A 12192-nucleotide genomic window follows, 5' to 3' on the forward strand; every position below is an offset into this window, starting at 1 on the left:
ATTTCTAAACACATCTACAATATTCATAACTAAAAACGTTCGATCGCATATTTTTAAATATATTTAAGATATTCAATCTCATAATTCTGAATGCATTTGAAATTTTCAATCATATATTTTTAAATACAAATAATAATTTAATTGGTAAATCTTTTTAATAGTAATTTTAAATAAAGATAAAAATATAAATTTTTAATGGGAATATATAGATTTTATTTAATAATGTGACTATAACTTCATTTTATTATCTTTGATAAGGAAAAATACACATATATTTTTCTTCCTCCTCTATTTCTTTCTTCTATGATTCTTGCTTCTTTCCCATCTCATCCACCTTAATAACTAATATATCACATAGTAAATATGTAAATACATAAAAACCAAACCCTTTTTATTCAATGGAAAATAGAGAGTAGAATCAAAATTGCAAAATTTTATAACACGATAGAGAGAAATTCTCCCACTGATCACTCTGGAAAGAGATGTTGGATTAGGACACATTCTCAGAACCAATAGTGATTTGCGAAAGGTGACGGTCCCCATTTTATAGACATTAACATCCACCCATTAATTTTATTTTTTTGGGCTAAGACAATTCTTTGGTCAACGAATATTTCAATGAAAATATAATAAATTAGATATTTATTAATTCGTGATCAGATACCTTTGAATTTTTTGGTAGCAAGAATTTGCCTAGGAAGATTCCACTTTGCTAACTATGTCGACATTATGGAAGAGTCCACTAGTTTGAGTCAATTTAATCAATATTTTTTCGAAATATTTATCATGTCTCATAGACTCTGAGGTACAATATTTGCTATAATGACAGGAAATCAATATTAATTTTAGAATTCATCTATTTACACCTTTTCAATTTTAAAATTACTTTTTTTTTTCCGATAAAAAAAGTTAAATTAATTTGGACATGTCAAAAAACCTCTAGTGACTTTCTCTAATTGTATTAGATGTTAAGGAAGTTTGATAATAATTTCATCAATAAAGAAAAATATGTATATATTTCATCAAATTCAAGGAAAATATTCTAATGAGCAACAAAGTCTATGATAATTTGAGGACACGGCATTTCACAACATGTTATAAAACGTTGACTTTCATTGCCCAAGAGAATGCGACTATTCCATTGAAAATGAAGTAGGTAAAGTTGCATGGTGTGTTTTGAGCCTCAATTTGAGAACAAATTATTCATTCAGAGGCACATTCTCTATCTTCGTAAAAAAGCTGAAAATAAGCAACTGCTCATCTTCGATGTTATCCGGGTTCCCCAACTTGGCATGACTCTAAAGCTGTATGATGTCTATCTCCACAAACATTCAACAGCATCCTAATAAATTATTCATAAGCAGTAATAATAACAAGTACGTTTCTAAACATGGTTACCAAAAATAAAAAGGATTTTTTAAACTTGAGGCTTCCAGTATGATGGGTTTTTAAATAACAAAAATTTCTTGATTGATACACAGGCATACTATTCAAATCTCTTGGTCAATATACAGGCATACTCTTCATTGGGTATCTTGTTTTTGTATCTTGGTCAATATACAAGCACAATATTTAAATTTTTTGATTAATGGCGTATCATTCAACACTTTCTAGATTGTCTCGTCATCATGAGCCTTAGTAGGTTAGTTTGAATGAAAAAACGACTCTATTAATAAGATAGTGAATAATAAGAATTTGCGTATAAAAATGATGAAAAATTATGTATATGTTTCACTTTATGAGCAAATAGAAGATTCCAAGCAGTGCCACCCAGTACCAACCCAAATTACATAATGCTTGCTTATTTATTTTATTTAATATTTGTTTTTAGCGCTTAAGAGTGTAGAGTAAATTACAAAAGCCTGCCTTCATCTTCAAGTTGCTTCATGTATCAATTTCCCTCTTAAAAGTCATAATTTTTGCAACGTGAACCTCAAGTACAACATAATTTCATTTTGTCCCTGTACTAAAGTTTCTTTTGTTAAAATTTGACAAAATTGACCGCCTAACATCCAAATAAGTAAATATATATATATATTAAAATAAGTAAACTATGTTGAAATTATGCATTTTATTTTGAACTTTTAAATTTAGAGAATCGATGATAAAAGAAAAAAAAAAAAATTCTTGTCCATGTTTTCTTTCTTTTTCTTATCTTCCTACTAAGTTTCAAAGAAGATGCAAATGAAACTTGAGTCAAAACTTGAAGTGGGACTTTTACAATTTACCCTATAATTGAATTTCATAGATTGTGACCCCCCCCCCCCCCCCAAACACACAAAAAGAAAAAAAAAAAAAAAAAAAAAAAAAAGCACTTGCGAAAACATAGGCTTGTTATGGTAGCATAACAATAGCTTCCTCCACTGTTTCAGGGCAAAGATTGCAAAGCACACAAAGCTGCACAATGAAGGGAAAGGTAAAACATTTTATGGGTGTGAAAACAAATTCTCGCAGAAAAAAATTACCATATGACCGGTAAGCACAGTACCTCAAACTCAGCCAAATTACATCTACTCAGGATCATGACTTGCAGTTTAAGTTAGCATTTATTTAAATACGAGACGAAAACAAGCAGCGGTTCAACTCGAATTTGGCCTAATGGGATACAGAAGTTTAACGAAATCCCATTTTCATGCCTAACAGAATCGGGATTCCAGTTTCATGTAACTGCTTAAGAAGTCCTTAGACGAGACGTCCGTGAATAGCATGAAACAATCAAACCGACAGGCGAAGGGATTGGTCCATCAGTGCCTTAGATGCAATCATCTGCACCAGTGTATAAAAAGACATTCAAAAAATTGACAGTAGCGAGGAAAGCTTTTGCTACTTATGATCAATGTTCAAACGATCTGAGACGGTTCAATGTCTTAAAATGCCCAAGATTCTTGTCGCAAGGATTTTTTGGGACATACCGAGCATCCCTGAAGAATGGAACAACACGATAAAGGAGGCAGCGAAGGCATGGAAGAAAATCTGGGAGAACAAAGGGATCTCTAGCAGGGCCAAAAAGTAGAAGAAATGTTGAAGAGGACACAACCCGCTCTTGAACTTAAGACTATGCGCTTCGCGTGCTCAATTCAGAAATCTTGGACAATTGCTTTAATGAACTGTCACTAAATTGAAAAAGAAAGAAGAAAACGAACTAGAAAAAATAGGGAAAAAAAAAAAAATAAAGCTTATTTTTCATTGATTTGAAGGATACTCTTGCACTTGTCAAACAGCATCAGGATTTACATAGCAGCTAAAACATTTCACTCTCTAAAACTTTTACAAAATAAAATACAAGACATTACATTTAAAATTGCATATAATCTCAGGTAAGCCAAAACAAAAATAAAATAAAATAAACAGATGAACATTTTTTTATATTTAGGGCATAACTGAACAAAAACAACCATAAAATCAACTCATTGCACATGATTCCTAGATCTTTTAGCAGAAATACGCGAAGGCTTAAACCTAAATATCTTTTAGTGTAGACCACATCAACTACATTGAGTTCAAATTATTCATCTAAACTCCCCTAACATAGTTAAAAATACAAGATGAGATTAAGTGAGACAAACAAACAATAAGGCTATTGTTTGGACCTTGGAATTTAAGAGGGAAAAGGAAAATTTTCATGAGGGATTCTAGTTTGGTTAAAAAAGGAAACCAACCAAAAAAAAAAAAAAAAAAAAAAAAAAAAAAAAAAAAAGAAGAAGAAGAAGAAGAAGAAAGAGGAGAACGAAAACAAGAGAAAGGAAAAGTTGCTTAAAATTGGGATTTTACCATCCCTTGCCTACTCCACTCCAGCACCTTTTAAGTCATATAATGGTTACGTGATAAAAGTTCTCAAGCTCTCTCATTTATCTTTATTTCACTGCACTGTCCTCAACAACATCTCCAATTATAGATTTTAATTTTTTTCTATTTCTCCCACTTTTCCTCCACACATTTCCTACGATACAAACATACCCTAAGACTGAAAACAGAAACAAATTGGAAAAAGGATGACATATATAGTTTTCTTAGAAACACCAAAAGGGAAATTCAAACCATATTTGCACAAGCCAAAAGATATGATATAACAAAGCAAAGGCTATGAATAAAATTTACACCGAGAGATGGAGTACAAAAAATGGAATAGCACGAAGCTAAGCATGACCTATATGTTATAGTATTGGGCCTAATGTGAATGATTTTCCCTTAATGGGTCTTAATGGCTTTGGGCTTTTAATTTTATTTTTCCTACAGTTTGGCTTTGAGAAATTTGTGGGATTTGATCAAAAATTGAAATGTGTGTGTTGAGTGTTTAATGGTAACACATTCTTTTGAGTGTTGAGAATTTGGAGGACGTAGGAAACCAGTGAGAAAAAAATTACTGAGCATTTTCTTGGAAATAAGCAGAAATACATTAACTTAGCGAGTGAGTGGTAAAGTGTAAATACGCTGAAAGTTCGAAGGAAAATGTTTTGGAGGTGCTGTATCCAAGATCTTTGCAGCCATTGTATTTTGGGGGATGTTTGTCACAAAATATCTGCACCAGTAGGCGAAATCATCTACTTGACTACGCTATAAAATCAATTTTGTGAGTGTATACAATAATTTTGTGGGTGTATACAATAATTTTGTGGTCTATATAGAAACCCTATAAAATCACATTTTCTTAGTGGAAATTGATTATAATTAGTTTGTTGAGATAAAAAATAATAATTAATTGATTTCTGTTTTGTGATTCATACAGAACTAGCAAGTGGAGATAATATGATTATGCTAACTCAGATTCCTGTAACTCAGATGCTTCTCCTGCGAATCATGTAGAGAGACCTGAGAAGTTCAATGGAGCACACTTTAAGAGGTGGCAATAGAAGATGCTGTTCTACTTGACTACACTAGGACTTGTGAGACTTTTAATTGAAAATGCTACCAAGTAATGAAGAGAGTGATAAAGAGACACTCATTGTGGTGGATGCATGGAACCACTTTGATTATTTGTGTCGGAATTATCTCCTGAATGGCCTGTCTGATGCTTTGTATGGAGTGTACTGTGGTACAAAGTCAGTAAAGGAGCTATGGGAAACTTTGGACTGCAAATACAAAACTGAGAATGCAGGTTCGGAAAAGTTTGGTACAGGCCGATTCTTGGACTATGTGATGGTGGATTCAAAGCCATTGATGAGTCAAGTACATGAGTTGCAAGTGCTCATTCAAGAACTTCTTTCTGAAGGAATGATCATTAATGAAGCTTTTCAAGTAGGTTCTATGATTGAGAAACTACCTTCTAGTTAGAGAGACTTCAGGAATTATCTCAAGCACAAGAGAAAGGAAATAGATATGGAGGCTCTTGTTAGCAAGCTTTATATCAAAGATGACAATAGGAGATCTAATAAAAGATCTTTGAAGGCCGTGGTAAAGGCTAATATTGTGGAGCATGGCAGAGCTCCAAGAATAAGAAGAAAGCTGAAAAATATTCCAAGCTGGGGACTAAAGGAGGGATCTTTAAGAAGGCCAAGTTTCAAGGCAGGTGTTTTAATTGTGATAAGATGGGTCACAGAGCTACAAAATGTAGGTTGCCAAAGAGAAAGAGAAACAAATAGGCACAGATGATGGAGCACATCACTCGAAAGGTTGATGACATTAACCTTAGTGTTGTAGCCTCCGAAGTGAATTTGGTAGGATCAAATCCTAGAGAATGGTGCATTGATATTGGTGAGATCTGCCATGTATGTTTAGGTAGGAGCTTGTTTACTTCGTTCGAATCAAGTGAAAATGGGAAGAAGTTGTTCATAGAAAATTCCACCATATCAGAGATCCAAGGGAAGGGCAAGGTAGTCCTGAAGATGACCTCAGGAAAGGAGCTGACTTCGAATAATGTGCTGTATGTTCCAGACATTCGTAAAAATCTGGTACTTGGATTGCTACTGAGCAAACATGGTTTTCACATAGTGTTTGAGTCAGATAAGGTTATTTTGTCCAAGTTTAGGATGCTTGTGGGAAAAAGGCTATGTAGTCAACGGTTTATTTAAACTTAATGTAATGATTGTAAAGCCAAAAGATATTAATAATGGTAGTACTTCTTCTGTTTACTTGTTTGAGGCTTCCATTTTGTGGCATAGTAGAATAGGAACATGTTAATTTTAATTCTCCGTGGAGGTTAATTAACCTGAATCATATTCCCACATTTGAAATTGGTTCCAAACATAAGTGTGAAACTTGTGTAGAGGCAAAATCAACGAGGTTATCATATCAAACAATTGAAAGAAATAATGAACCTTTAGATTTAATACATAGTGATATATGTGATTTAAAATTTGCACCGACTAGAGATGGTGATGAGTATTTTATCACTTTTATTGATGATAGCATGAAATATTGCTTTGTATATTTGCTTAAGAGTAAGGATGAGACAGTAGAGAATTTATTCTCTATAAAACTAAAGTTGAAAATCAACTCAACAAAAAAGTTAAAATGATAAGAAATGATCGTGGTGGGGAGTATGTAACTCCATTTGGAGAGTATTGTGCTCAACATGGCATTATATATGAAGTTACTCTACCATATTCGCTACAATCTAATGGTGTAACTGAACAGAAAAATAAAACTTTGAAAGAAATGATGAATGCAATGCTGATAAGTTCTGGATTACCTCAGAACTTGTGGGGGAAGCCATTTTTTCGATCAAAGAACTTCTAAATAAGGTGACCCAGAAGGATCAGGGACACCATATGAGCTATGGAAAGGAAGACAGCCTTCCTATAAATACTTACAAGTGTGGGGGTATCTAGTTAAAATAGTGGTACTTACTCCAAAGAAAATGAAGATAGGTTCTAAAACAATTGATTGCATCTTCATAGGATATGCACAAAATAGTAGTGCATATCAGTTTCTCATGTATAGGTTAGAAATTCCTGATATACACAAGAACACGATAACGGAATCGAGAAATGCATCATTCTTCGAACACATTTTTCCGTATAAGTGTGAAGAAGGATCGAGTTTGTCTAAACAAACTTATGATGCTATTAGTGAAGACAGCCATGATAGTGATCAAGATCAGAAAATTGAAGTTGAGATTGAGATTGAGATTGAACTGAGATGAAGTAAGAGAGTAAGAACCGAAAAATCCCATGGTCTGGATTTTTTTACTTATATGCTAGAAAGTGAACCTCAAAACTTCCAAGAAGCTGTAAATTTTCCTGAACGGAATTTATGGAAAGAAGCCGTAAAAAGTGAGATTAATTCCATATTACAGAATCACACTTGGGAGTTAGTAGATCTTCCTCTAGGTTGTAAACTTTTGGGTTACAAATAGATTTTTAAAAGGAAGATGAAAACAGATGGAACAATAGACAAATGCAAGGTAAAGCTTATAATTAAGGAATATAAGCAACAAGAATGCCTTAATTATTTTGATACTTATTCTCCAATAACGAAGATAAATTTCATAAGGATGGTACTGGCGATCACTGCATTGCGAGATCTTGAAGTACATTAAATGAATGCAAAAATAGCCTTTCTTAATGGAGATCTTGATGAAGAGATTATATGGAGTAACCTAAGGGTTTTTCTACACCAAGACAAGAAAAAAAGGTGTATAAATTGGTGAAGTCTTTATATGGATTAAAACAAACTCTAAAGCAGTAGGATAAAAAATTTGATTATGCCATGCTAAGTGATGGGTTTAAAATAAATAAGTATAATAAATGTGTCCATGTAAAAGATACAGAGTATGGATACATTATTATGGATATATTATTCTTTGTTTGTATGTAGATGACATACTCATAGTAGGTAGTGACAACAATATGGTCCAAACTATAAAACCTATGTTAAAATCCAAATTTGACATGAAAGATATGGGGCTTGTTGATGTGATTTTAGAAATGAAAATCATGAGGATTTCGAATGGGATCATTCTTAGTCAAACACATTATATGGGTAAAGTACTGGCTAAGTTTAGTAATGATGGTACTGGTATATCCAGAACACCCATAGATATGAATCTACACTTATTCAAAAATAAAGGGGAGAGTGTATCTCAAGTGGAATACGCAAGAATAATTAGAAGTCTGATGTACTTAATGAGTTGTACCAAACAGACTTAGCCTACACAATAAGTAGATTGAGTAGATATATGAGTAATCCAAATGAAGATCATTGGAAAGGAATTATTAGAGTACTAAGGTACTTACGATATACAATAAGTAGATTGAGTAGATATATGAGTAATCCAAATGAAGATCATTGGAAAGGAATCATTAGAGTACTAAGGTACTTACGATATAGTCATGATTACGGACTGCACGGTACAAGATATCCTGCTGTATTAGAAGGATAAAGTAATGTAAATTGGATATTAGATATCAAGGATTCAAAATCTACTAGTGACTATATGTTCACATTAGCGGATGCAGCTGTGATATGGAAATCCTCGAAGCAAACTGTGATAGCTCGATTCACGATGGAATATGAGTTTATTGCATTAGATAAATGTGGTGAAGAGGCAGAATAGCTATGCTAATTTTTAGAGGACATTCTGAGGTGACCTAAAACTGTGCCACCAATAAGTATACATTGCGATAGTTAATCTACAATTGGCAGGGAATAAAATATCATATATAATGGAAAGTCTAGACACATTCATCATAAACACAATTCCATTAGACGATTAATCTTAATTGGAGTTATCTTGATAGACTATAATTGGAATTATCTCAATAGACTATGTAAAGTTTAAAGATAACATTGCAGACCCGCTAACCAAAGGGTTACATAGAGACTTAGTTGAGAAGTCATTGAGGGGAATGGGATTAAAGTCCGATGAGTAAAGTCGATACGATGGAAACCCAACCTATTTGACTGGAGTTCCCAAGATTTAGGCTCAATGGGAGAATACAATTGTAAAAACTAGTATGGATCACTATGGGGGTTAATCTTCTGCCCATTCCTGTGATAAAACAGTGACAAATGAAGGTTAAGCATAAAGTATGCTTTTAATGATTCCTATAAGTGTGTGTTTGGTAATCTATGCATAGTCATGCTAATTACAATAGTAATAGAATCATTTATATGAGAGAGAAGAGTGGCCGTTTCAAAAGAGAATTGTTAAGGGCACAATTCTTTAGAAACTCTCGCAGAACCAGGGAGGTGTTCAAGGCCAAAATGAATACAACAGTGACAACTAAAGTGTACTAGGAGGAAATCGTGTGTAAACTATATTGTCATTTACACAAACGGTGAAATGTTTCAAAGATGTCATATCTACCATTAGTCAGTATAGTAGATGTAGTCTCATAAGGGAAGGATCAAAGAGTAACATCTACCTATCCTATGCAGGTTCCAACTGCAAAGCTTTACCTCCAGAGTCATGCTTTGTTTTTAGTAGTCAAATCATTCATGTGGGGGATTGTCATAGTATTGGACCTAATGTGAATGATTTTCCCTTAATGGGCCTTAATGGCTTTGGGCTTTTAATTTTATCTTTCCTATGGTTTGGCTTTAAGAAATCTATGGGATCTTATCAAAAATTGAAATGTGTGTGTTGAGTGTTTAATGGTAACATATTCTTTTGAGTGTTGAGTATTTGGAGGATGTAGGAAATCAGTGAGAAAAAGATCAATGAGTGTTTTCTTGGAAATACACAGAAATACATTGACTTAGAGAGTAAGTGGTAAAGTGAAGGTGCGTTGAAAGTCTGAAGGAAAAGGTTTTGGAGATGCCGTGTCCAAGATCTTTGTAGCCATTGTATCCTGAGATGCGATCATCACAAAACATCTGCACCAGTGGGCGAAAATTGTCTTAAAAAAACTGTGGTACCACATAGGCCTTGAATAATTTTATCAAAATTTCATCAAATTTCCAAGATATGTAGGTTCTAATTTATTTTAATTATTTTTCTGTAATTTTGTTTACTGTAATTTTATTTTATCCACATATATTAAACTTCCACATATATATACATATATATTCTTCCATATATTAAACTGACACTATATATATCAAAAGGAGAAGAGGTTAGTACTTGCTGAGAAACTTCATGGATCTTCAGATTTAATGAATTAAACACTCGGCCTCAAACTCTAAAAGAAATAACGATAGAAGTGGAAAGCATAATGGCATTGTTACAGTTTTACAGCAACATAAACATTCAAAAAATAATCAAAACTAACAAACAACACAAGAATTTACAAGGTTTGATTCAATATTGAATCTACATCATCGGAGCTCCACAAGAAGTTCAATGCACTACGAATTTGAATGTGTTTCACAGATCAAACAGTTCCTTTATGTGGTTTTTGAAGTTACCCTAAACCCAGAAACCATACCTAATAGTCCCCATTTGCAACCTTTCTCACCTCACAACTCACCCAATGGAATCCTAAAGAGAAAACCTAAGATAGAAAAGAATTGAGATTCTAGAAAAGAGAATTTGCTTTGCTCTAAACGTTTGCTACAAAACTTCTTGTTGCTGTTTTCTACCCTCAGAAACCTTTATAACGATCATAACAGCTTCTTGCTAGAGCATCGAGCCAAAACACACATCTTTACTTAATTAGGTGTTATATCCCAATAAGCCAGACAAGATAGTTTTGTTTACAGCAACTATACAACAAAAAGCAAGCCTCTTTCTTGACTCCTTTGAATCATATAGTCAACAATCTCCACCTTGATTCACATAAGTCAAGCAATATAAAGTGCAATGAACTTCCTTTGCTTCTCAATTCGCTTTCTTCATTATCATTTAGTGTTGAACTTGAGCACACTTTTGCAGACCTCAAGCTTGCTCACAGGTAACAGCTTAGTTCCCATATGTGAAGGATTATTGGCTGTGTGTATCTTCTGACTTTACGAAGCCGCCTTCTACCACATGCATCCACTTCATAGATTCCTAATGCTCTCTTTGTGGATTAGTCATATACCTACTCAACACAATAATTGCATAAGCCAAATCCAATCCATAACAAATCATGGTGTACATGACAGATCCAACTGGATTCGAGTATCAAACACTTGCCATTTCCTCTTTCTCTTGTTTAGTGGTTGGACATACTACGGACAACTTGTAGTGATTTGCCGAAAGAACACTTACTGATTTTGCTTCTGCCATTGAAAATTAGGAAAGAATCTTTTGGATATAACCTTCCTAGTTTAAGAATAACCAATTCTTTTCTCTATTTCTTTTAATACTCCTCCCAAAACCTTTGGTGTAGGTCCAAGCTCCTTCATATCAAACTCAGCTGTAAAGCTTCTTTAACTTGATCAATATTCTCTTAACTTTCACCAGCAAGCTACACGCCATCAACATATAGAAGCATATGCACTGAAACATTTGCAATACAAAAAGCTATTATATACAACCTCTTTAATAGACAAACCAACTCTTGTTTTGAATTCACCACCTTTAGGTTGCTTCATGTAAATTGTCTCATCCAATTCTCCATGTAAAATGCTGTCTTGACATCAAGTTGCTCCAATTCATCAGCAGCTATCAAAATAGCTAGCAACAAGAATATTCCCATGTACAATTGAATACCTGAAGATGAACACCCCCCCCCCCCCCCCCAAAAAAAAAAAAAAAAAAAAACACAATAACACCACCAATGACTATCATTTTGAAACATAAACTTGCTTCTTCAAGTGTTTTTGCAAATATGAGTGGGGCATTAGGTTCCTTTTTTAAATGGCTATTGAAAGTGGTGAACCAATAATGATTGTTCTGTATAATTCTTATTAAACGAAGTAAAAGTTTGATTCACTTGAAATTTCATTTTCTGACACAGGGGCAGAATCAACGTATGATGAACGAAGGCTTCTTTTATTGTTTCTTTTTATTTGTGGTTTCACACATTCACAAATCCATTTGTAAATGAGATATTGCATATGGATAAGGAACACTAGATTAAAAAAAAAAAAAAAACAGAGTAACTGGTAAGGTGCTGAGGCACAGTCATGGAGCTGTGGATCCAGGCGAGTTCTTTTGCCAAATCAATCAAAAATGGCTTACCTTCAACCTTGATTTGAATGCATTTCAATGCGAGATTCACAAAAGCTTGCAGTTTATGCTCCTAGTGATTACTCCTTCCCAATATTTTTGAATCCACAATTTCATCAATCACCAATGACATACCTTCATATGCACATTCATATGTATGTGAATTATAGGGTCTCCTTTTTAAGTAATTGGGCAAGTATGGCCGTCACTAATCAGGG

Source organism: Ziziphus jujuba, chromosome 7 (genome assembly GCF_031755915.1).
Source record: "Ziziphus jujuba cultivar Dongzao chromosome 7, ASM3175591v1".
Classification (NCBI taxonomy): Eukaryota; Viridiplantae; Streptophyta; class Magnoliopsida; order Rosales; family Rhamnaceae; genus Ziziphus; species Ziziphus jujuba.